The sequence below is a fragment of the Petaurus breviceps genome, unplaced genomic scaffold (assembly GCF_028583685.1).
Source record: "Petaurus breviceps papuanus isolate PSGF00001 unplaced genomic scaffold, PetGlider_PUasm1.0 229, whole genome shotgun sequence".
Taxonomy (NCBI): Eukaryota; Metazoa; Chordata; class Mammalia; order Diprotodontia; family Petauridae; genus Petaurus; species Petaurus breviceps.
The window spans coordinates 33,716,176-33,744,000 of record NW_027185903.1 but is presented as its reverse complement, the minus strand read 5'-3'; the positions used below and the strand labels follow the sequence as shown (position 1 = coordinate 33,744,000).

Below are 27,825 nucleotides of genomic sequence, written 5' to 3'. Positions count from 1 at the left end.
TGGCAGGTAGCAACCTAAGTGTGTGACCTAAAAATTTAAGGAAATTTCTAGAACTTTCCCTTCTCTCTTATTTACATTTAGAAAACTTTGTCATGTTTTGCATCAGTATGCACTATTGGCACTTCTTGGGAGGTTCATGGTCATCAGAATTGGTGAACTATCTCCAAAGAGCTCTTTGTGTTCAAGGTCCAAGTCTATGGAGGGACAAAGCTATACCCCAAGTCAGCTTAGACAAGGTCCCCCTTGAAGCTTTTTCTGATTAACTCCATCCAGAACTGACTTCTCCCTTAAACTCATAGAATTTTAGCTCTAGAGGCCATCTAGTCTTTTAACCTGGAGTCTTTGACAGGATTTCAAGAGATCTATGAACTTGGATTCAGAAAAATACATCACTAACTTCTTTTGGGAGGGGGAGGGCAGGGCAGTTGGGGTTAAGTGACTTGCCCAAGGTCACACAAGCTAGTGTTATGTGTCTGAGGCTGGATTTGAAGTCAGGTCCTCCTGACTCCAGAGCTAGTGCTCTATTCACTGCGCCACGTAGCCACCCTACATCACTAACTTCTAACTGAAAATGAGCATTTCTTTTCCTTACAGACATAGGCAACAAACCACAGTAGTATGAGGCTTCACCAGATTGACAAAAGGTCTGTGACACAGAAAGCTTAAGAACTCCTGACCCACTCCAACCCTTTCATTTGACACTTAAGGAAATGGAGATCCAGAAACCTTTGCTTGTATTATAGTCATTTTGGGATATCTTATCTCTGTTGTTAAAGTGGCAAAGACAGGAATTGGGTCTCAATGACCTTTTGTGTACTCCTCATTGCTTAGTATAGGGACCCTCTCCACTGTAGGTACACTAGCAATGTTTGAATGAATCAAATAAATTCAACTCAACAAGTATTTATTTAGTACGTACCATGTAAAAGCACTGGGGATACAAAGGAAAAATGAAGCAGTATTTACTCTCAGGGAGTTTACCTTCCATTGGAAGGGGTGCAATATTGAAGCAGATAAATAATATATAATATAATTAATAATAAATAATATAATTTGAAGAAGGAAAGAGAACATTTATCCATCTATCAGCAACCTTAACTTAAGCATAGAGGTAGGGCTGGTTACATATTCCTCCCATGTCTCTGTCAATTATGTGGGTTGAAATGAGACCTATTTTAAGTGGACTGGCTTTCAAATATCACAGTAGTCTATTGTCTTAGTTTTCAAATACATTGTGCCTAAAATCAGAATCATATAAGCATATCAATAATTCCAAGGTTAAATTAATTAAAAATGAGGCAAATTGATGAAGATTGTGCATTCCAATATGCACTTTGTTGGTACAAAGCAGAATTGGGCATGATAGAGATGAAAGATTCATTCTAGGATATACATTTCCAGAGGGAATTGGGATGGGAGGCGAGAATAGGCACACATTTCCAATATGCCCATGTCTCAGGGCATAAGTTTCCCCACTTCCCCACAGGTAGAAAATTTATCCAGCTACAGCCAGGGTAGCATCTCCCCCTCTCCCATCTTACAGAACCACACAATTACCCAGAGTACAACCCTCTCACCCAGGGAACCCTGACCTGCCCCAAAGAAATCTGTAGCTTAGCCCTCATAACCTCTTTCTCCTCCTCCTCTTCCTCCTACTTTTGATTACACATGGTTGTGAGGTAAGAAGGCCGATTCCTTGAGGCTAGATTGTGAGCAAGGCCATCCAGAAAGAAGTTGTAACATGAAAGTGGTAATATGCTGCTGACCAGTAAGAATGACATCCAACATTTTAAAAATAGGAATGAAGGCGGGTGCAAGATGGAAATAAAGACATCACAGTGGAAACTGACAACTTAAAAAAATCTTAACAAGAAGGGAGAGATTACTCACTGACTGATCCTCCATACTTATGGAGAATGTGGGAAAAGGAGGTAGGTGAAGGAAGTCATGAATTATTAACCTTTTCAGAGTTATTTTTGAGAGAAAAAAGGCAGCATGTCAGTGGATAAGGAGCCAACCTTCGGGTCAGAAAAACCTGCATTCAAGTTTTGCTTTTGACATAAACTAGTTGTATGACCCAGGACAAATAAATTGACTTCTCATTTTCCATAGAAATTCTCTGAGGTTAGGAGTTACAAAACAGGGGCTGACCTGCAGGAAAAATACTCCTCCTTCTCTATGCCTACTACCACCAACCCTGCCCTGAAGAACTTCTAGATGGTCCCAAACCCTCCTATTCCTTGTTGACTTTATTAAAAGGATCTTTATTCTCAAAGCATTTTTTCTTATTTAATAGGTTTTCCCCAATTAATGCTTCTGAATTAGCAGTAGTGCTCATTTACATTCATATAGCAAGTTCATCTTTTTCACAATGATCCTCTGAGGCATGAAGTGCAGTATCAATATCTTCACTTTACAGGTGAAGAAATTGAGACTCAGAGAGATAAAGTGGCCTTACCAAAATCTCTCAGCTCTTAAGTGAGAGAGATAAAATGGGAGTCAGATATTCTAGTTCTAAGCCCCATGCTCTTTCCAATAAGGTACTTATAGGATACATTTACTTCTACCAATTCCATAAAAGCTTGGCTGTCTTTTTTTTTCCTCATTCCATTACACACACACACACACAAAATTATTAAATGCCTACTATATGTAGAACACTGGGGAAAAACATTTTAATTTCCTTTACTGAGATTTCATAGGAATCAGCTCTAATGTATATTGGAGATGTCAGAAGGAATTCTGGTCATATGTGCTAAATTCAGAATATGATGCTTTCTTAGTCTACTAATTTAGGGAATAGTAAAGGCAGAATGCCTTTTAAGGAAGAGTAGATTTCACTCAGGAAGATCTGGGATCAAGCACAACCTCTGTCACATGCCAGGTAACTTCTCTTTGTGATAACAAGGAAGTTTGGATTTTATTTTAGCCCGACCAAATGCCAATCATTAATGAAGGAAGAATAGTTAGGAATGGGTTCAGATGTTGCTACTATGTGAGTAGGGCCAATGCCAACTTAAAAAACCAACCAAAATGTTTGTGAACAGGTCATTTGTTAAAAGTCTTTGCAAAATTAGGTCATAAATCACTTTGTTTTTGAAATAAGGAAAAATAGCATATTTCTCAAGTTAGGATGATAACTTGGACTGGACATCAACAAAGGATCCATGGAATGGTGATTTGTGGTATAGGGAAACTTTTCTGTTCAATGCAAGTTTGCTTTCATTTCATTTAGTACTCATTTCTTCCAATTAATTTAGAACACAGGATAGCCACAACCAAAGCTAAATGTGCTGCTACTTTTTCCCCAATCTTAAGGCAGGGAGTAAAACCAGGGAAGAATGTTATCTGAAACTAATAATAATTTGTGTTTGTTTCAAAGAACTTTCACAAGTCTGCAGAGAAATTGGTTTTAAAAGGTCACAGATGAATAATATTGTTAGAATGAGATGGAGAATTTCTTACATAAATTAAAGCAATTAATTGGAGAAACTGCTTAGTAAGTGATTTGAGTTATTAATAATAATAAATGACATTTACAGAACACTTTAAGGTTTGTGGAATGGTTAATACTCTTTATGTCATTTGATCATCATAGCAAACCTGTAACACTGGTGATATTATATCCATTTTACAGATGAGGAAATAGGCTCAAAAAAATTAAAGAACTTGTCCAGTGTCATACAAGTCAGAAGTGTTTGAGGTGGGTTTTGAATCCAGGTTTTTCTGGCTCCAAATTCAGGGATGTGTAAGGGAGTAAAAAATATCACAAAAGACATTTATGATTAGAGAAGGAGGTAGAATTGTTTTGTAGTGAGAAAGAGGAGTAACAAATGGGAAGCCCATTTTCTGCACTGGTATTCATATAATGTGAACAGATCTCATTTGTGGCTCACTGTTAAGTATTTTACAACCAACTCCCCAGGCGAAAAAATGTACTTATGATCCACTTTTAAGTTTAATATTCATTATTTACGTTTTCTCCACCATTTTCCTAAATCTAGACAACTGACAAAACAATAAATCAAATCCTATTTTGTAGCATTTGCCAATTTCCAAGATGTAAATGCTCACACTCAAAATTTAACAATTGGCTTTCACAGGGCAGTTGAGCTGACTCCAGAACATTCATGGATATATTAGAAAGCCTCCAGTACACTGTACAGGCCGTCCCACCCCCATGGAGGATTTATAGGAGGATATAAATAAGAAAGGTACAGAATAAGAAGGCATAAATGTGTTGCAATCTCCCTAGAGTATCTACATCTCTAAAATGACAGAACTATATATTAGGCTTAAATAAATGCCTCCCTAACAGTCCTCTAAGGTTTCTCTCTACAAAATGAAAAAATAAATGATTAGAGTTTTGTGGCCATCTTGTTTCCTGGCCACAGGTCTTAGGTCTTATTATAAGGAAAATATCAATATTCCAGTAAGTCAGGCCAAAGGTTTATCAGGTCCAGTACTATGAAATGCCTCCTTGAAATGTGCTGAAGATCTAGAGTACTTTGTATGACCCTAGTCATAGGTGCCAGTGGCATAATGAAAAAAAAAGGACTCCTCCCACCCAACTTAAATATTAAGCTGGCCTGGGAAGAAAAGAAGCATGATAGTGAAGGGAGCCAGTATCCCATGAAGAAGCAGACCACTAGCAAACGACAGCAACAGTTCAGTAGGTAAACACCTAGTGTTGTGTAACAGCAAGCACCCTAGCATACCCAGGGTGGCTGCTAGCACAGGTTCTTTGATCTGCTTTTCTAAAGGAAAGCAACTCAGAAGGAGTTAACAATCTTACTTTAATCAAACATATGTCATTCACTTAGTTCAGGGGAAAAGTCAGCACTCTAAACTTCAGAAAAAATACAAACAGAAGTTACAAGCAGACCAAAAAATACACCCAGAAAAAATAACATAATTCAACAGACCAATAGACAGGGCTTCTAACTGTCTGACCATTACTTACATACATAGTTACCAGAGAGAGAAGCACCAACATCTGGGTTTTCAAAGCCCGGGGCTCAATGGCTGCCAAGAGCCTCATCTGACCAAATCACACAACTCTTCCCAAAGTGAGCCCCAAAGCAAAACTTCACCTCAGGGAGTATATATCACCTTCTCCAGGGTCAGAGGATATCACAACCCTCATGACCCACTGCCTAATTGCAAAGTAACAAAAGGTGTGGTTAAAAACAAACCTCCCCTAACCAAGTTTCTCTTGTTGGACTCTAAGTGAGGCCCATTAAGGGCAAAGAAGATCTTCAAATTCCCTACATCTATTAAGGGTCAGGGAAGATCTTCAAGTTCCCTTACCATCACATAGTGATGGACTTGGCAACCTTTGCCTTGGTTTTTATAGCTACACCCAAGTTCTCCTTCACCACCTAATTTGTCAGGACTTTTTATTTCATTGGAAACTGAGATCTCAGTGAGGAAGCTTGACTCTATGATTGCAGTTCAACCCCTCTTTTGTAACTTGTAATCTCAGAGAATTTTTATGCAGAATGAGAAATCAATTTATTTGTCTTGGGTCATACAACTAATTTATGTCAAAAGCAAAACCTGAACGGAGATCTTTCTGACGCCAGGATTGACTCTTTATCCACTATGACATGCTGCCTTTTGTCTCTCAAAAATAACTCTAAAAATGCTAATAATTCATGACTTATTCACCTACCTCCCTTTCCCACATTCTCCATAACTATGGAGGATCAGTCAGTGAGTAATTTCTCCCTTCTTATATTAGACTATTTTTTTCTTAAAAATTGTGAGTTTCCACTGTGGTGTCTTTATTCCAGTCTTATACTAAGCACTATTAAGAGAGTTGCTATAAATATTTTTGTACAAATAGATCCTTTTCCTTTCCTCTCTTTGGGATACAGAGCTAGTAGTGGTATTGTATCCAAAGATCTGATAGGTGAATATTCTATGCTCCCCTGATTTGCTTATGTTATCACACTTTTTATCTAAATCACATATACCCCCTTTTGACCTTATTTTGGCATATGGTATGAAATATTAGTCTATACCTTTTTTCTGACAAACTGCTTTACAATTTTCCCATCAGTTTTTGGCACTTAGTGAGTTCTTGACCCAAAAGCTTAGATCATTGGGTTTGTCAAATACTATATTACTATGCTCATTGACTCCTGTGTATCTACTCCACTGATACACCACTCCATTTCTTAACCAATACCAGATTTTTCTTTTGATGATTACTGCTTTGTAGTGCAATTTGAAATCTGGTACAAATGTTGGAATTTTTAAGACCCAACTCCTTGTTCTTATCTCCAAACTGCACAAGTAATTTCAAATACTCATTTATTAGACAATTTTATGTTTGGTTTCCTTATGTGGTACTGGGGATCCGCTTTACAATTTACATTCCCAAATCGACTTTTCAAGGACAAACTACCATAGAGCCCACTCAGGGACTTGAAACCCTATGAACACAGTTTTTAGCATTGGAAACCCTGGGACACTGTGGGACACTATGAGACTACTATTGACAAGTCATGGAAGATGGGTAGAAAGATATTGAGAGATAGGGGAAGGATGGACAGAGGCAAGGGGATCAGGGCCTAGCTGGACCTTGGAGAAGCTCACTGGTATGTAGTCCTGGGAAACATAGTAATGTAGCTTCCTAGTTTAATAATTTATCCTTGCTAAGCTGAATTGTTTCTGTGCTATTGGAAAGTAAATACTATTGTTAAGTCATTTTCAGTCCTGTCTAACTCTTCGTTACTCCTTCTAGGGTTTTCTTAACAGAGCTACTAGAGTAGTTTGCTTTTTCCTTGTCCAGCTCATTTTACACATGAGGAGCTGAGGCAAAAAGGGTTAAGTGACTTGCCCAGGGTCCCACAGCTTGTAATTACCTGAAGCAAGACATGAATGAAATTAGTGCCCTCTAAATTTCAGTGCCCTAATATAAAGCCTCAGTAACCCTCTTTTAGTTCCAATTCTAATCTAATGTTAGAGCTAGAAGAAAACAGATTATACACATTATTTTGAAAAATGTTTTCTAAAACCATTAGACAAATGGTAATGAACTTAGGTAACCCCCCCATTTATTTTTTTTTTAAGCAATCAGGGTTAAGTAACTTGCTCAAGGTTACATGGCCAGTTATCCCATTTATTATTTTAGTGTATATAGTCAACCCTAACCAATCACAAAAAGGGATAGAATTAGTCTGAAAAAAAAAACTATAATAAATAGGCTAGGGGCGGCCAGGTGGCTCAGCGAGTAAGAGCACCGGCTCCAGTGTTGGGATGACCTGGAGATCAAATCCAGGCTCGGATACTTAGCACCACACCCAGAAATAACAGGCCATGTTACCTTGAGCAAGTTAATTAACCCCGATTACTTTAAAAAAAAAAGAAGTAGGCTAACAAATCTGTTTGAGGTTAGCTTCACTTGATACTTTGTTACTCATATTCTTTCGCACCCTGAAATGGAGGGAGAAGGACTGAGTTGGCGTCCTAACCATACAATTGTGATATTTCTTACTTGGTGGATTTAGGTATGTTCTAACCCTCTCCTCTCCCATATGGATTCACATACTACAGAGTCCAAGGTGCATTTTCTAAGTTTTTTATTTATAAGGAAAAAGAGAATTGTGCAAATTCAAGACTAACAAAAGAGTAATGTAATTAGCAGTGCATCTAAGAGGGACAATATAGTACAATGGAAAGTGTAAAGGACTTAGAGTCAAATGACCTGGGCTTGAATTCTGGTTCTGCTACTTACTCCCTGAGTGACCTGAGACAAGGCATTCCCCCTCTCTGGGCCTCAGTTTCCCCATCTGTAAAATGAGGACGTTGGCTGAGATGACATTTATGACTCCTATCTCCTCTGGCCACACTGAGAATCACAGTGAAAGCTTGAGAATGTTAGTTCATGGGGAGCGAAGCAGGGGCCTTTACATTGTTCTCTTCTTAGGTTAGGTTCCAAACATATTATGAACTTTGAAAATGATAAATGTCGATTAACTAAATATTGATTGAGCCCCTACGATGTGTAATGAGTTCTGGAGGGCTACAGGGAAGCATAAGGCATTTACTGACAAAGCTTTGCCATTTAGAAGACTAATAAAGATCAAAAGATTAAAAACATTTTTTTTTGGTTCAGTCATTTCAGTTATGTCCCAGTCTTTGTTGAACTTGTTCAGGGTTTTCTTGCCAAAGATACTGGAGTGGTTTATCATGTCCTTCCCTGACTCATTTTACAGATTAGGAAACTGAGGCAAACAGGGTTAAGTGAATTGCCCAGGGTCATACAGTAGGTGTCTGAGGCAGGATTTGAACTCAGGTATTGACTCCAGGCCCAGGACTCTCTCCACTGTGCTACCTAGCTGCCCCTGTTCTCCCCATATGGCCTGTCCAAAAGTTCCAGCTTTGGAGCAAGAGAATCTGTGTTCAAATACCAGTTCTACCCTTTACTCCTTGTGTGACCTTAGGCAAGTCATTTGATTTCTCCTAGCCTTGGTTTCCTCATCTGGAAAATAAGGAGATCTTCTCCTCCTTTTAGATCATTAGCTTCTCGAGGGTGATGACTCTCTTTTGCCTCTTTTTGTATCCCTAGCACTTAGCATAGTCTGGCACATAGCAGGCACTTTTTTTTTTGGTTTTGCAGGGGGGAAGGCAGGGCAATTGGGGTTAAGTGACTTGCCCAGGGTCACAAGGCTGGTAAGTGTTAAGTGTCAGAGCCCATATTTGAACTCAGGTCCTCCTGACTCCAGAGCTGGTGCTCTATTCACTGAGCCACCTAGCCGCCCTGATAGCAGACACTTTCATACATGCTTGATGATTGATAGGAACAGCATTTTTTTTCCTGATGGGACTTCTTTCTTACCATCCACAACTTGGGGAGCCTTTACCTTACAAAAAGATAAAGCTAGATCTCGAATGGCCTCAGCTTCTCTGCAAAAGGTCAGAGGCTTGCCTCACACCTGCTATGTACTTATTTCTCAGCTCTGCTTTTCAGAACTCAGTGAAGGAAGGTTTTCATTTTGTACTTTGAATTCCTAGCACATAATAGGTGCTTAATATAGGCCTCTTGAACTGAATCTTCATTCAAAGCTCAACACAAAAAAGAGACATTATATATATAATTGTATATAAATTTATAAGAACTCTCAGCTTTCCTATTTCAGTTAACTGCATCACCATCTTCCCAGTCACATTGGTGCTAAATCTGAGGATTCATCTTTGATTCTTCCCTCTCCCTCATTCCTAATTCCAAACAAGTGCCAAATTCTGTCTGCTTGGTTGCCTTTTTCTCACCTCTGGGGCTTTGTGCAGGGCTTCAAATTTTCTCCAAGCCCAGGATGGATTTACTCCTCACGTTTGCCTGTTAGAACCCAGGGTGGGGACTGCTTCATTTTTGTTTTGCTTTCCTAATACGAGGCAGGCATTTAAATGCTTGATGAATTAAATCAAAATGAATCATCATTCAGGTTTCAACTTAGTCATTAACTCCTCTGTGCAGTCTTCCCTGATCCCTCAAGCTGAAAGTATTTTTTACCATCTCAAATATGAGGATAACTTTTTAGGCCCTCTGTGCTTTTTGTCTCTCTGTCTGTCTTTCTCTCTTCATCTTTCTATCTCAATGTGTCTCTGCATCTCTCTCTGTGTCTCTCTGTCTCTCTCTGTGTCCCTCTGCCTCTCTCTGTCTCTTTCTGTTGCTGTCTCTCTCTTCTTTTCTCTCTCTCCCCCCATTCCTCCCCCTCCCCCATTACTATAGTATACAGTAGGTGTTTTATATTAGTTGAATTGAAATACATTAAATATTAAGCATGCAAAAATAAAAGCAAGTCATGGTATAGGAGGAAAAAGGGATGGATTTGGAATCAGAGGACTGCTATTTACAGCTGTGCAACCTTGCAGGAATTATTTAAACTCTCTTAGCCACAGGTTCTTCCTTGACAAAAGAAAAAGATTTGGACTAGCTGATGTCTCTTCTAGATCCAAATCTGGAAGTCATGACATCCCCCCCATTAAGATTTTCTAGGTTTTTTTGGGGGGGCAGGGTTTAGCCCACATTCTATTTATATGTTTGTATTAGTTGAGATTGTAAATTTAATTTAATTTCAGTTCAATTCAACAAACATTTACAAAGTACCCAATATGTGTAGAGCATTGTCCTAGGCACTGAGAAGAACACAAAGTTTAGGTAAGTAATAATAGTTAGCATTTATAAAGTGCTTTAAGATTTTCAGAGCACTTTACAAGAGCTTTGTGAGTGGTCTTTTCACTGCACTTTTTGGAGTACAGGGCAGACACAGATCTGCTTTCAATGTATCTTATTAGAGTTTATATCCTTAAACCCCATCTTGGATGGCTGCCCAGTTATATGTGGGCTTTAGGTCTCTAAGCCACTTGCTTCCTCACCAGGGTCCTATTCTCTCATTATCTTCACCCTGATGACTATTTGGACTCCACCCTTGTTTCTGATGGGTGAGCTTTTGCCTTATCTTGCTAGAGTCTAGGCCTCCTCCTATCCCCTCGCTCTACCATCACCATCCCCCACCATCTCTTCACCATGGTCCTAAACAGAGGTATCTTTTCCCTACCCTGACTACTTAATTTTCCCCCTAGTCTAACTTCACTTTTTTTTCTATCCCTCCCAATTTCCCCTTCCTCAATTAAGCATTTTTTAAAGGAAAAAAAATGAAACTCATAATAAACATGTGTAGTTCAGCAAAACAAAACCCACATCAGTCATGTCCAAAAATGGATGTCTAATTTTGCATTATAAATTCGTCGTTTCTCTGGAAGGAGGTAGGTAATGTATCCTACCTTCATTCTTCTGGATTTAGGGTTTATCATAGCACTGACAACTCTCCAAATTTTTTATGACTGATGATGTTGTCATTGTATAAATTATTCTATAGGATCTCCTTCATTCTTCATCAATTCAGAGATGTCTTCCCAGCTTTTTCTGGAACTGACTTTCCCTCCCCCATTTCATGTGGTAAAAAATAAATCTCATTATATTAATATGCTACATAATATTCTATCATATTCATGGGCCATTTTGGTCAGACATTCCCAATTTTTTTGGCTACTATGAAAAGAGCTGCTAAGATTTTTTGGTATATATATAGATCCTTTCCTTGTTTTGTTGTTGTTGTGTTTTTTGTTTTGTTTTCTTTCATTTTAGGGCTATAGGCCAAGTTGTAGCCTAGCTGGTGGGAGAGAATGCACAGTTTGGTAACTTTCTGAGCATAGCTCCAGCTTGCTTTCCAGAAAGTTTGGACCAACTTAAAGCTCTAACAAGAGTTCACTAGTGTATGTTGTGGCTCTTCCAACAATTATTTTTCTTTTTTATCATCTTTGACAGTTTGATGGGCATAAGGTAGAACCAGAGTTCCTTCAATTAGCATTTCTCTCATTATTTAAAGCATTTTTCACCTGGTTGTTGATAGATGAGATTTCTTCCTGTGAAAATTGCCTGTTCAAGTCCTTGATCATTTGTCTGTTGGAGAATAACATTAAGTTTTATACATTTGAATCAATTCCTGACATAGGTTGGACGTTACATCTTTGTCAGAGAAACTTGACACAAAGATTTTTTCTTCCCAGTTCCTTGTTTCCTTTCTAGTTTCAGTTAATGAGATCTGATTATGCAAAACATTGTTTATTTTAATTGAAATTGTCTGTTTTATCTTCTGTGGTCTTCTCTCTTGTTTAGTCATGAACTATTCCATTAACCAAAAAAATCTGAAAGTAATTTCTTCTTTGCTCATCTAATTATTTTTTATATCTAAGACATGTATCCATTTGAAGTTTATTTTGATGTACAGTGAGGGGTATTGATCGGAATCTAATTTCTGCCAGACAGCTATCACAATTTCCCAGTGGTTTTCATCAAATAGTGGCTCCTTCCCTGAATAATCGGAGACTTTGGGCTACTGAATACTCTTTACTATCTTTGCTTGTTTCTATATGATCTCTACCTAATCTGTACTACTGATTGAGTTATGACATATTTAAACAAATCCAAACTTAAGTCAGTGATAGGCTATATTTAATCCAAGACATGAAATTCCTCTATTTGGTGTGTTTTTTTTTTCCCCATCACATTATTTTCTAGCCTTGAAGAGATTTTCTTTGTTTAGTGTTTAATAGTTGTCCTGAAAAAAGGCAAATTAGAGCAAAATCAATATATAAAATAAATATTCTTGTCTTCTACAAGTCTCCTCATTTTTATGACCCTCAAAGATGAGCAGCAACTAAGAGGAGGAAGTAGGCTACCATGGGGGAGACTAAAATTGAATTTGTCCTTGCTTCTAGGTCTGAAGCATTCCATTTCATCTTTTCTTCCTGTTCTACCAACCCTCCAGAAAGAATGCTGTGTCAAGCTGTGTCCTTGATTAGTTCAGTGATTGGTACCAAAGAAAGGACTTCATTTTCACTTTGGAAAAAAAACAAACAAACCTAACATCGGAATAATCAATTAGCAAGTGAGAACACTTAAAAGAGATTTCTATACCTTATCAATGAGTCCTCCGTAAGATAAGAGGGGAGTTGCTCCCTCATTTAAAACCCCTTTCCACAGCACATTAGTAATTATCACCCCTATCATTTAACAATATTATTCCATGAAAAAATACTAATTATCATCTTCTAACAATAGTTTCTGTCTAAGAATTATCATTCTAGAATACTCCGTCAAAATGCTCAGTCAAAATCTACTCTTTGTGGGATGTATTATTCTGCATTGGATTATTTCCATATTAATATTGTGTTGGAAGGTTTTACATAAGATAACAGAATTTTGGCAGGCAGAAAGGCATAATGTTTAAAGAACTGGCATAGTGGCTTTGTGACTCTAGGCAAGTCACTTAGCTTATTGCTTCAATGACCTCTCCAAGACAATAAATTGTAGAGAAGGTGCTAGCCTATGTAGGTGGAAGCAGTTCCTCACCTGACATTCCTTATACTTCTTAAATTATGAGTCATGACCATATATGAGGTCGTGAAAAATTTGGCAACACAAAGCATGGGCACTTTGCACTGCACATGCCTTCAGGCCATGCAATGCCAACAAATGCTGCCCAAACAAGAAAAGGGGTCTCCAGTGGAAAAAGCTTAAAAAATCCTTCCTTTCACTAATGATATCACCCATCTGGTTAGAACAAAAACAACCCTTTAGATCAATTGCAATTTCTATTATAACTTCAGATTTTCCCCCCAAAAATGATCAAAATATCAAATGCTCTAAATATTCTCTGTAGGAAACTATTTTAATTTTAGTTTTTATGTTATTTTATTAATGACTTTTGCTATTATACCACATTCATTTCTGGAAGGAATATATCCTCTCACCTCTCCACATCCCCCCTGCAAGACTTATTAAAATTGAATTTCATATACTTCTTAACCAAAATCATGTAGGGAGTTTAGTTTCTTTTTAAAACCTGCAATAGCAATGTCACTTAATAGTGGGGTGTGTTCTCTCAGCATTATACCTTGAATAACAGGATTATATGAATCAGAAAAAATGAAGATATAAATTTCAAACTATAGTGCATTCAAAAAATGTCAAAATTACAGGAACTTGACAAAAAAGGAAATGTAGCTTTCATAGCAAACAAGGGAAACTCCTTTTTTCCTTCATTTGTTGGGGTAAAAATAGAAAATTCAATCTTTTCCAGGGTTTATTTTTCTCAAAGAAAATTTGTTTTGTTTTTTTTAACAAAATGTGACAGACACACAAAACCATCTAATCATCTAGAGAATAGTCAACCTGGGCAAATAGCTTACCTATTCCCACATGGACTGACCTGAGCTGAGAAACAGACTGTCCTAAAATAAAAAAATTCAAGAGCATACTTGTGGTTAAGAAGGCCACATGGAAGATATTAGAAAAGCCCAGCTCTCCCATAAATAGTACAGTAAATATCTGAAATGGTACCCAGTGGAACAATGGTGGAGAGCAAAAAGAAACTCCAGTAATCCTCTAACTAGTCCAAGACTGAAGAGTAAGATGGTGGGTACTCCAAGAGGGGCCAAGACAGGTTGAAGCCAGGGTGCAGAGAAGGGTCATGGCCAACACCTGCATTGAGCTACCAGGAGACAGAATTAGAAGTCAGGGATTTCAGCAGAGCATTAGGCCTAGTCCTAGTCAACTCATCCAAAATGGTGTCAAATGGAATATTAAAACTACAGAAGGGACAGGACCAACCAGGGCCTGCTCTCCCCTATTCAACAGTGTGGGAAGGTGCAAAGCCTGGACCTGATACAAAGCCCTAATCCAAAAACTAAGACTGGAGATGTCAGTAAACAGAAGAAAACTCTGACTACAATGAAGAAATTATTTTTTGTTGTTGTTTGTCTTTCATTCTTTAAGAGGACTGATGACCTCAGGAGAGCTATGTCTTGACTTGCAAGTGAATTGGATTTAAGTGAGGTAATACTCATCAGGTGAGGAAGAAACCAAGAGGTAAATTAAAAAAAAAGTAGTAACTCTAAAACAAGTACAAGTAGAACCTCAGGGGGAAAAAAAGATAAATGCTTGGCTACAGGGATACCAAAAGGGGCTGGAAGACATTAAGCAAGCAATAAAAAAATGAAATCTGCAATGAAAGAAGAATGAATTTCTTAGAAAAGAAGATGGAAGGGGCGGCCAGGTGGTGCAGTGAGTAAGAGCACAGGCCCCAGCCTCGGGAGACCCGGGATCAGTTCCAGCCTCAGATACTTAACACCCACACAAAATAACTGGCCGTGTAACCTTGAGCAAGTTACTTAACCCCTATTGCTTTAAAAAAAAAAGATGGAAAATCGTAGTGGACTCCCTAAAAAAGTGAAATGGAATAAACAGATCTTGGTTCAATGAGGCAACTAGAGATTTTAGAGCAAAGTCAAGACTGAAAAATTAATAGAATATGTAAAGAATCAAAAACAGGTCAACAGCAGATTATTGAAGGATCATCAGACTCATGGAAAACAAAACCAAACCCCAAACTTAGAAACCATTGTCTAAGAAATTATAGATCAAAATTTATGAGATGTATAGAACCAGAAATCAAAGTGAAAACAGAAAGAATCCACTGATCCCTTCCAGAATGAAATCACAATTGAAAATGCTGATGAATGTCACAGGCAAAATGCAGAGCTTCCACACAGAAGAAACTCTACAGGCAGCCAGAAGGAAAGTGTTCAAGTATGAAGAAACTTAGCCAAGATTGCTCAAAAGAATGCTGGGGTCAAAGACCTAGTTTCAAGCCCATTTTCTGTCGCTTGCTACCTGTGTGACCTTGGCCTAAGAACATAATCATTGTCACAATAACAATAACTCACATTTATATGGTGCTATGTGCCAATCACTGTGCTAAGTGTTTACATTATTATTTCATTTGATCCTCACAACAACCTTAAGAGGTAGGTGTTATTATTATCACCATTTTATAGAAGGTGAAACTGAGGCAAACAAAGGTTAAGTGACTTGCCAGGGGTTACACCGATACTCAGTGTCTGAAGGTAGATTTGAACTTGGGTCTTTCTGATTCCAGGCCCAGTACTCTATCCACTGCACTACCTGGTTGCCTTAACCTTAACCTTCCTGAGGCTACATTTCCCCAACATTAAAATGCAAGGGGTGGGCTAGACAGCTAATGAAGTCCTTTTAAACTCTAGGTCCTTGATCCTATGACTTTGAACCTTATTTTCAATGAAAATTTAAGAAATGCATTTATGTAAAGCTATAGTTTTTATTTTAAAGAAATACAACAATTCAATCGTTGTTTTATGCAACGTTTCCCCTTCCACAGTGTTTTATGTGCCACCCTACAGTTTAGAAAATTTTGTACCACGGTATAATGGGATGGTGTGTAGTTGCCAGTTATAGAAAACCAGTGCTACAAATAAACTATGAATAGACAGTCCTTAATAATCAGAGGATACAATCCTCTTAATTCAAGGAGCTCTGTTCTACCCAATATCTAAAAGGGCATAATCTTTGATTTCTCCTGGACACAGAAAAGGCCAAAAGGAAACCAATATTCCTCCTTGCTTTTAGGTACTTCCCCCCTTTTTTTTTTTTTTTTTGGCTAGAAACATACCAAGACAGGAAAAGATGCTGCAACACCTACCACCAACTGTACTCAGTGAAGGTTTTTCCTACTAATAAAGTAGGAATAGGGATTAGAACTTTGATTTCATTAATGTATCATACTCCCAGGTGAGGAAATACCCACTACCAATAAAGATCAGTGCCTTAGAAAGTTGCCCAGAGGACTTGGAGGTTGTTAATTGTCCAGGGTTACACAGTCCATCTCTCCCAGACATGAAACTTGAACTCGGGTTTTCCTGGCTCTCTCCACTACACCACACTCATTTTCACATATAAATGTGAAAGTGTAGCAATCTCTGCCCTCGGGGAGCTTGCACTCAAACAGGGGGATGGGAGTTTTGGTCTGGTAAATCACAAGAACAATGAATGGACCCACAGGGCAGTTGGGTGACATACCCTTTCTAGAAGTATAAGTCTAACAAAAAGGGAAGTTTATTGACAATCCCTGGAATAGGGGTTTGGAGGGCATAATGGCATGGTAGTGAAGAGTGGGGTAGGAACACAGTTTGTCTTAATGCTTCTCTTGACAACTCCATACTTTAATTATCTGACTTCATGTGTGATTCTTGGCCCAGGGGTGTGTTTGTTGGTGAGTATTTAACAATAACTCTCCAAAAAAAAAAAGAAATGCACAAGACAGCTTGGTGGTACAGTAAAAAAGCAGTCAGGAGGACCTGAGTTCAAATCCAGCCTCAGACACTTAACACTTACCAGCTTTGTGGCCTTGGGCAAGTCACTTAACCCCAATTGTCCTGCTTTCCCCCCTCTAAAAAACAAAAAAAAAATGCATATCACATTTTAAATTTAATCTGAATTATTAATATTTTCTCTATTACTTTCTTAAGTTTATTTAATGAATACAACAATAAATCAAACCCTGATCAAACTAAATCAAACACTACAGCGTTTGACAATTTTTCAAGTGCAAATGCTCACACTGAAAATTTAATAATCAGCTCTTGGGAGCTAGTATGGGCTGACTTCAGCACACCCTTGTTCGCTTTTTTTGTTTTTTGGTAATCAGGGTTGTGACTTGCTCAGGGTCAGAGGTTATTTTTTGTCCTTTTTCTCAGGGAGATAATGCCATGACAAGCAAGTGAGTTGGATTTAAGTGAGGGAGGGCTGTGCTAGGGCATAAGTCTTCAGGGTCATAACAGTTAGTAAGTGTCTGAGGCAGGATTTGAATTCAACTTCTCAATTCCAGGGCTGGTACTCTATTCACTGTGCCACCTACCTGTCCCAGAACAGCCTTGCTCTTAACTCATTAAAAAAATTCACACACACACAAATGCTGGCTTTGGGAACCAAATAGGAAGTAAATGCATAATCTACTCATTTACAGCTTTACATATCTACATCACTGTACATGTACATACTGCATTAGTTCACATAAATAATCTGGAAATATTTTCAGCATAAATAATAATGCAAATCTTTTTTTTAGGTTCTATACAATGAAATCTATGTATTTTAACCTGATCAGAGGTTTAAATACTGGTGGGAAAAACACCAAAATGACTCATAAGTGCCTTAATTAAAGGCAAATGATTCAAAACTGCACTTTAAGCTAGAGTTTAAGAAATATAAGCAGAAAGTCACTGGTGCATATCCCAGTGATGATGGGGTCATTCCAAGAGAAGACATAGCTATCTTCTTGATACTTTTTAAATCACAGACATAGATACTATTTAGTAGTATCTGGACTTCATTACCTGTTGTAGGAGAAAATATACCATCCTTAAAATTAAATTGAAAATGATGTTGTTAGGTCAACAACACCAACAACAAAAAGCTGAGACCCAGGAATCCATGCAAAGTTAGTCTGCCTCCTCTCCTGAATGAATTGTGCAAGATTTAGTTGTCATCAGTGAAATCTTCTGATCAACATGATACTATAAGAGTCAAATTAAACAGTTTAAATCTCAACACCAGAGTATTTACTTTTATCTTATTTTCTTGGGGAAAAAAGCAAGCAAATTTAGGTGAATGTGCCAAAGTTCAGAGCTTCTGGAAAGAAATAAAAGGAGCTGAGCTTTCAGAATGGAGATACAGGTAAAAGCTTGACAGACAGTACCAAAGGATATGATTGGTTACCTTGGAAACAGGTTGGAATTCTTTCATCAAACAAGATGTTGAAATGTTGACCTATTTTTCAGAGTGATGGATTTAAGGTGGATCTTTTCCCAAAACTTGTCACAAAAGGTTTCCCCTCATTTTGCAAACTTGGGCATTGCCAGATGGCTTCATTAGCCTATAAGTCTCTTTGAGACGAAAGAGCAACCTTTTGTTACCACTGGAGTAAAAATAACTGATATAAAAGAAAACTTGTATTTCTCAGGGAATTTTCTTCTTTCTTAAGGGTCTTTTTACTCAGAGATGTAAAATCCATTCCTATTTACCTAGTGATCAATTTGTACTCCTATCAGAGGCTGACTATTTCCTCATTTCTTTTTTTTGGAGGGGGAAGGCAAGGCAATTGGGGTTAAGTGACTTACTTGTCCAAGGTCACACAGCTAGTAAGTGTGTCAAGTGTCTAAGGCCGAATTTGAACTCAGGTCCTCCTGACTCCAGTGCTGGTGCTCTATTCACTGTACCACCTCGCTGCCCCATAGCCTCCTTTCAACTCTTATAGCCCTTGTTACTATCTGCCCTCCTCCCTGGGCACTTCGCATTTGGTGCTTTGTATTGAGACAATAGAGAGCTGGTTCTGCAGTCAGGAAGTCAGGAATTTACATTCAGCCTCAGACACTTACTAGCTATGTGACCTGGGTAAATCACTTGCCTGTTTAAGTCACTAATCAAGTCACTGAACCCTGTTTGCCTCAGTTTTCTCACGTATAAAATTGCTGGAGAAGGAAATGGCAAACCACTCCAGAAAACCCCAAATGGGGTCATGGAGAGTTGGACACCATTGAACAAGAACAAGCCAAATTGAGAAGAGCATCCTTGGAGTGAATGAGCCCCCCTTAGCTGCCTGCCCATCCTACATGTGCATGTTTAATCAGATAATTTGGAACTTTAACCTCTCATCAAAGCCTACAAAGCACACCACCCTTCATTTTTGTTTGAGGGAGAAATGCTGCAGTTCATACACCTCCTTCCCTGTATGTGGCTTTTAACCAGAAAAATTTACAGTGAATGGAAATGTTTTGTTCTCCTTTTCATTATGTGCACAATCACTAATCTTTGACTCTGAATGCAAGAATAAATATTCTCTTTAATCTTCACACATACAATATTACTTTCTTTGTGATTGTCACTTGGCATATTTTATTTAACCATTCCTAGAGGCAAACAGAGGGGAAGGAAGTGTTTCTCTACCCAGGAGTCATTAAAGTAATTAATAATGCTAGTTAGTGATCATCATATTAAAAAATACTTTGCATTTCTTTGGTGCCTTTTATCTAAGGAACCTAAGGAAGGGGAGGGGGAGGAAAATGAGCCTTCCCATAGTAAATTCACATTTTTCATTTAATTGAGCCTTCACTAGGCTAAGAGCCTTACCTTTGTACTTAGAAACCAGAAATAAGGTCTGAAAATGGAAGACCTTGTAGGAATTGTTTTTCAAGAGCTGGACTCCAGAAGAATGTTTACCTTTCAAATACGAGGTATAAAATAATTATTTGATTACAGTATAATTCAATTTTACCTTTCACTCCTGCTAAGATATTTATCTCTACAAGATGTTGCAGGTCATATTCATAATGATTCCTTACAAGATCAGATGTTCAAGTTGTACATGAAAATCTGGTGCATTTCTAAACATGTCTGCCTATATGTTGCTGCTTCCACATAGCAATTAAAATATATGAGGGCCCAATATATTTCTAATGTACACACATATTTCCAAACCAGGAACAAGAGAGGTTTCTTTTTTTTATTCAATGTTGTAAGAGAAGCTTGTACATCTTCTTTCTCCTAAAAATTTAAAGATATCTTGAATAAAAACTGAAGAGAATAGAGCCTGCTTGCTTATTTTCTTATAGTGAGAAGAATCAAAATGATATCCCAGTCCCTTAGAGTAATGAATCCTTAAAATGCATGAGTGTGCCTTGTCTAGACCTAAAGAGCAGAACATTTTCTCCCGTGCCAGGCACAAATCCCCTGAACTTACTTCACTCAGAAGGAACACACAGTATTTGTCAATTACGTTATCTTCTGGATAAGTGATCCTTGTTTCTGGGGATGATTGATTTGAGAAGACAGGAAGTCTCTCATTTGTGTTGATAGGAGAGGAAAAAAACAAACTTGAAAGCAAAAAAAAAATCTCTCTTAAAGTATATGGGAAGAAAGATAGTACCTTCATTTGGAAATTTGGCATGGAGATAACTGGGCGTTATCCTACTTAGGTCATGACTTTTTCAAAAACTTGAAAGATTATTTTAATCCCTTCAAGAAATAAAGGAAATATTCAGTGGGAATTATCTGTATAGGATTCTAAATCCCTTGAAGTTGGTGGTGGAGATCTCTGTTTTCACTTCTTTGGAAATAATAACAGGTTTAAGAAAACCCCTAATTATCTGAAAATAAATATGGGGTTATCTTTTGCAAAATGTGCCTCTGGGGAAGACTATGCTATACTTAGTATGTGTCCCTGGTATGAAAGCTTTGTATAGTAGAAGGTACCCTGGGCTGGATAATGGGGGGGGGGGGGCAGGGGTAAGACCCAAAATCTTGTCCCAATTCTACTACTATTCTATCCTTATGACATTAGATAAGTCTCTTAGCTTTTTCAGTCCTAGCTTATTTCTTCTTTAAAAAGAAAGGAATGTAGCCTCAGATGCCAAGCCTAACGCATTCATTTCAGGTACAATTTGAAGTCTCAAAAGTCTCTTGTCTGTTCTTTCTCATTCTTATCCTCTCTCTACAATACATTTTAAATTATTCCTTATACCTAGTAGCAGGTCATATTCGACAAACATTTATTGATCTGCTCGGTGCAAAGCACTGTCCTGGAATTACAATGAGCACTGTCCTGTATAATAATAATATTGTGCTTTAAGGTTTGCAAATGTCTCATCTGATCCTCACAACAGCCCCAAGAAGTAGGTGTTATCATTATCCCCATTTTACAGACTGAGGTAGAGGAGAAGTGACTTGCCCAGGGTGACACAGCTGGTATTTTGAAGCTTTGAACTCAGTTCTTCCTGGATCATCTGGCTGCTAGTAAATGTGACTAGATGTACACTGAAACATTAATTGAACTAACTTCTTTCTTAAGGAAATCAAGCTTTTTAACTCAAAGAAAGTCAATATGGAAATCTGAGTTGAAATGGAGACCCTGTTCTTTGTTGAAGGATTCAGGGCATTGAAGAAATCTGCCATTTTAAAGTGAAAGTGAATGTGAAGTATCTCCTTTTGGAGATGGAGGAGTGATCAGGCATCCCCAGGTCTCAGCTAGGGCATGTGTTCATGACATACATGGCTGGATAGGTAGGGCCATATTGAGGGAGCTGGTGAGCATTTGGGGACTTGGCTCCTCATCTGAAGCCAGAATCAAGATGTAAGTCAAAGAGCTTCTTCCACCTAGATAGTTTTAAGTTTTAAAAATATTACTTAGCACACTAAAATTTTACCTTCCAGGCTTTGGAAGCACAACATTTTATACTCTAAAGACAGATATCGCTTAATAAGGTTGTTTATGTGGGTGAAACATAAAAAAGTCCATTTTGCTGTTTTAAAAAAATTAATCTTAGTGGGCAGGTGGCACAGTGAATAGAGCACTGGTCCTGGAGTCAGGACAACTTGAGTTCAAATCCAGCCTCAGACACTTAACACTTACTAACTGTGTGACCTTGGGCAAGTCACTTAACCCCAACTGCCTGGCCTTTCCCCTCCAAAAAGAAAAAAAAATTAATCTTAGATGTTGAGTGAGAAGAGCAGGGAGAAATTTGTACACAATTACAGACACATCATATGTGTGACAACTAACTTTCATAGACTGGGCTCCTTTCAGCAATACAAGGTTATAAGACAACTCCAAAAGACTCATGATGGAAAGGGATATCCACACCCAGAGAAAGAACTACAGAGTCTGAAGGCAGATGGAAGCAAACTACTTGCTCTCTTTTTTTTGTCTTGTTTCGTTCCCTCTTTCTCACTATTCACCCCATTGGTTATAATCCTTCTTTAAAATTTTATTAATGTTTAATGTAAAGGTATTTGTAGAGCCTATATTTGATTACATGCCGCCATGGGGAAGCGAGGGGGGAACTGAATGTTGTAAACTAAAAGTAAATAAATAAATTTAAATTTTAAAAAATTAATCTTCTTATGGAACAATTTCACAGTCAATCCCTCCCATCTCCTTAAAGGACTTCAAATTAAGTGGTTATGAATAATTAATGGACTTTCAAACACCGAATAGAAGTAAACAGCATTTTAAGTATTACAGCTATAAAAAAGCATGGGATTGAACCTCCCTAATTTGGGTACTTGGCCTTGGTATAGTAGAAAAGCACTGAAGTTGGAGTGAGGAGATATAGAGTTTAAGCCCTTACTCTGCCACTTATCAACTATTTACTGTTGAACAAATCATTTCTCTTCTCTGGACCTTGCTTTCCTCCTTTGTTTAAACAAAAAAAAAGAAGCAGGTAGACTTGCATTAGATCAGCTTTAGGTCCCTTCCAGCTTTAAGGGTCCATGACCATTTTACTATGGGGCAACTAGGTGGCAGACCCCTCAAATGGGGTCATGAAGTGTTAGACACAACTGATCGACAACCTTCATTTTGCCATGCTATAGGCATGACCCCAGGATTGATTACGATTCCCTGGGTGCTATAATGTTGGGGTGACTTCATAAACTAAGTAAGGAGAAACCTGGATAACTTCCATTTCTCTACTTCTGCCTTTTATTTTCTACCATGGCCTTCTTTTAGAGCTCTTCTTTTCTACATATATTCAGACATATATTCCCAATACTTTGGAATTATGTAGTATGCTGTTCTATTTCCTTTTATTTCAATATGATAAAATTTAGTGGAATGCCAGAAGGAGAAAAAGTAAGGTGTGTGAGAGAGGAGTCCAACAGGTACTTTCACGGACAGGCTTCGGTCCATAAATACTGTCCTCCTGATTTTATATCCCCTACCACCACTTCCAGCTCAAAAACACAAAAACCAAAAACGTATGGAAGAGTTACAAGTTAATACAAAGATCCTAAAGAATAGTGATATAAGATTAATAAAATGTTCACTGTATCTTCTTTATCTTGTACATTTACCCCTTCTGAGTAATTCAATCTAAGAGAGAGGAGTCCTTATCTATTAATCCCACTGATGGCATAAGTAACTAAGTCTTAAAATTAGCTTCCAACATGAGCAGTCATATTCAACACACTTCATGATTATGCTGTTTTATATTTCACCTCAGTTCTGCACTGTCTCTCTCAAAGTCTATGTCTTCTGGTTCTCTAGGTAACTCCTTTGAAATCTCCAATACAGGAAAGAAATTCTGCTACATCAGCCCTACCTCCTATATAACTCTCAAACTCAGAAAGTGGACATATCCACCTGGAGATTAATGCAAATTTTCTTAAAATCCAGAGAAAACAAACATAGAAGAACCAGCCTGAAACCCAACCTCAAACTCTATTAGGCAAAACATGAGCTTTAGTCATCATATGCTCTGCAGCTCACGTTTCTTCTGGGACTGTCCATTCCCTCACTTTTCACAGGTGGTTCCAAAGTTACATGATGTTGCCTAGAACATCAAAGAAACAGAAAGACCAAGAATGGCTGCCCTTCTTTAAAGGTCAACCGAATCACTAGCCTTTTCTTCTCAATAGACCATGAGTGATGCTTCATCATCTCAAAGGGTACAAGATTACCAAGTCACAGCAGTGACCAAGCCCTTTTAATGCTGTCATTCACATGTGGTCAACCAGAAGCAGGAAAGTCAGCTTTGTGCCTGCTCTGTTCAAGCCATGTTACACTGTATGTATAGATGTGCTAGTCATTCACATCAAGAAGATAAATGAATCTATGGGAGCTGATAAGATTACCAAGAGACAGTATGTGCAGGCCTGGTGTTCTATCCACTGCACCACCTAGCTGCTCCAGTAAAACGGGAGTGGTAATACCTTATTTACCTAAAGATGCTGTATCGCGTGATTTCTTAAGATTCTTCCCAGCTCTAAGACATTTGTTTTATAGTTTTACCACCTGGAAGGGGTGACTAGCTAATATATCTAAGCACCCTATTTATTATTGATTATTGTTCATTGTCATCAGGTAGACTATAGTGCCTGAAAGAATATGGAAACTATTGGGGGAAGTACCATATAATAATAGATTTAGAGGTGGAAGGGACCCTGAAGGCCATCTAAAGCAAACTCCTCATTATACAGATGAGGCAATTTAGGTCCAACCTGATTAAGTACTGATATATGGATATAGACATATATATATATATGAATATATATACTAATATATACACATACTATATATGTAGAGAGACAGAAATGAATGTAAACAGACAGATAGTTAGAATGATAAATATAGAAAGAGATCTAGATAACTATGATTATCCATAATCATAGGAATTGGATGATATGGCTTCTAATTTTTCTTTCAGCTCTAAAAATGTTATGAGTTTGTAAGACTTAGAGATGGTCCCCTTATTTATATTTTCACTCAGTTACCGATGCTTCATGAATTCTTTCCAATTTCCACAACAGCTAAGTTACTTTATATTTAAATTTTAAGCATTTTCCATATGGACCCATGTACTTTTATTCTCTTGATGTGTATTCTCAGTATAGAAAAAAACCCATCTTCCTCATTCACCTCAGTTCCAGTTTTGTCAGATGGCATTTCTTTATACTGAGTTCTTTTTCTTTTTCTTATGCTAGAGGTAGAAGTCCAAGAAGACTTTCCTGGAAATTTATTTTTTTAACTGAAGAGACAGTTAACTATACCTTCCCTCCACAGATAGTGTTGCTGTTAAGTTATTTTTCAGTCAGATTCTTGTGACCCATTTGGGGTTTTCTTAGTAAAGATACTGGAATGGTTTGTCATTTCTACCACCAGCCCATTTACATATGAGGAAACTGAGGCAAACAGGGTTAAGTGACTTGTTCAGGGTCACACAGCTAGTGCTGAGGCCAGATCTGAACCCAGGAAGATGAGTTTCCCTGACTCCAGGAGTCTATAAACTTTTTTAAAAATTGTGATACCTTAATTTCAGTATAATCAAGTTAGATAACCTATGTAAAGCACATTACAAATTTTAAAGGCCTATATAAACGCTAGCTATTATTATTATTATTACTATTAATTGGTTTCCTTTGTAATCCTGTATATTTTATTTATGCACTTTAAAAATATTATTCTTAAAAGGGGTTCATAGACTTCACAAGACTGTCCATAAACCCCCCCAAAATTTAGAACCTCTGCATTAGATTGTAAGCTCCTTATAAGTAGGGATTGTTTAATTCATTGTATCTATGTCCCCAATGCCTGCTGCAGTATTTGATGTATCGTAACTTTAATAATTACTTGTTGATGATTGATTGTAAATTCTTGCTTGCAATGTGAGAGCACAGAATCTGCCTTTGGGCAACCTAGTTTCAATTCCAGCTGTGCTACTCATTGACTGTGTGACTTTGGATAAATCACTTTGCTTCTCTTAGGCTCATTTTCCCCATCTGTAAAATGAAAGGTTTGGACTAAGTGGTTTCTAATATTCCTTCTAGCTCTAAATACTGTAATACTGAAACTCAATATTATTACTCTGCCCAAAAAGGATAGGAAAGGTCTCTTGCTCATCCTCTGGTAATTATGCCAGGATATACCTGCTGTTAGCTTCCCTAAGAACCATGGTTAAGTAATAGCCACATTTCAAGTAGAACTTAACCCCTTTCAATATCTACCTCTGGGTTTCACCCCAGAATGCTCTGATAATAAAAAAGTGAATTTTCAAGAAAGAAAAAAAAGCAAAGGCTGTAATAAGGTAGGTTGAAAGGGAAAAGAAAGGGGGGAGAAGGAGGAAGAAAACAGGAAGAGAGAGGGATAGGAGAGAGAGAAAAGAGAAAAGAAGAGGAGAGAGGAGAAGAGGAAGAGGAGAGAAGAGAAGTGGGGAGGGGAGGAGAGGGATATAAAGAAAGGAGAGAAATATAAGTAAAAGAGATAAGAGGACAGAAAAGGAGAGAAGAAAAGAGAGGCTTGTAAAGAGAGGAGAGGAGAGAAAGAAAAAGAAACGATTTTAAACTGCATTCTGATGAAGATTTTATAACTCAGGTCACCAGTTATTCCTTTGCCAAGCCTGTTCTAAGTACTGGGCCAGAAAGCTTTGAACTTAAGTGATATACATAAAGCAAGCTGTTCACTTAATCTGCAGATTTAATTCAGCCTGCTTTGCATGCTGCTCCAGTCTTCATTCCATATAAGGATTCAGTGGTATCTTCCTGCGGCACCCCTGCCTCTTTTCTGTAAAACAGCCAAAGATGGCTTTGTGTATGAAGCATTCGCTGTAGGCCCAACTACTTAGCAGCAGTTTCTTCCCTCACTGTCTTTCTCCTCTCCAGGTAAGTCCTATGTGTTCCAATTTTATTTTCCCTTATGGAGGAAGATGGATTTTAATTCATTTATGTGGGCTTTGGGCTATGAATGAATGGGAAGCAGATCAGTAAATGGAATTCCATTCCTGACTGCTTATTTGATCCTAGCAGTGACAGATGTGCTTGTGCCCGTGGAATTCCTGATTTGTGAAAATATTGGCTGGACCTGTGCTTTACTGTGTTTTATGTAGAACCTGCTGGAAGCTTCACTTCCACTTTCCAGTAAAATATGTACTTATCAGAAATGCACTCAAATATATGGCATCCATGTAGGGTGGGGGAGGAGGGGCAAGGCATTCATTTTCTCATGGATGTATCATGTTCTGCTCTAATCAAAATTCTATTCAGCTGTAGTTCTTAAGGAGTATAAGCAGTAACACTGATCACCTCCTTTCAGTAGACATGATAAATAAACAATTTTTTTGCCACAGCTATAGCTTTATGTTAGATGGCAGGCTATATGCAAATGACATCTCCACATTTCCCTAAGTGGATTCTAAAGGCAGAGGTTTATTAAGGCTTTTAAGGAGATCCTGATGTCAGAAGAGCTATAAGAATGGACTTTAGAAATTATTTGGTATAAGAAAGAGGGTTTGGTAATTTGGAAAATAGGTTTTGGCAGCGTGAACATGCAGGGCATGAATAAAAAAATTATTTAGGGTCATTCACTGTAAAGCTAGACATACATATATACATACATGTGTGTGTGTGTGTGTGTGTGTGTATATACATATATATACACACAAAAGAGAAAAAAAGAGAGAGGGAGAAATAAAAATGTAGATTCTTTAACACTTCGAAGTCCATAGTGGCCAAAAATGAAGAATGCCTTTTTTATTTGGATATGCATGTATACTTCTAATGTGACCTCATTTATTATCTGGGAAATACCACAGTATTCATTTTAACCAGAGCGCAAATATTAAAAAAAATCTTCAATATTGAATATATAATTCATAAGGCTGGAAATATATTACTGACAACATATTAATGTCAGTAAATGTATTATCCTGGGGTTGGCAGTATGAGTCAAGTGGATTAAACCATATTGTAGTAGAATGAAAACTATCCTAGATGTCTTAGGTTTCTGGCTTTGCTACTGAAAAATAAGTGTAACAACTTCTTTGAACCTCAATCTCCTCAGCTGTGAAGTGTTGGGGAGAGAGGGAGGAGATCACTTGACCGACACCAAG

At 37.8% G+C, this 27,825-nt stretch overlaps 1 protein-coding gene across 3 annotated transcripts in view; it reads left to right on the top strand.

Annotated features, from left to right (window-relative positions):
* Positions 1 to 27,825, top strand: part of RAB3C (RAB3C, member RAS oncogene family) — a 352,364-nt gene that overhangs the window by 230,562 nt on the left and 93,977 nt on the right. The gene's annotated exons all lie outside the window — the stretch shown is intronic.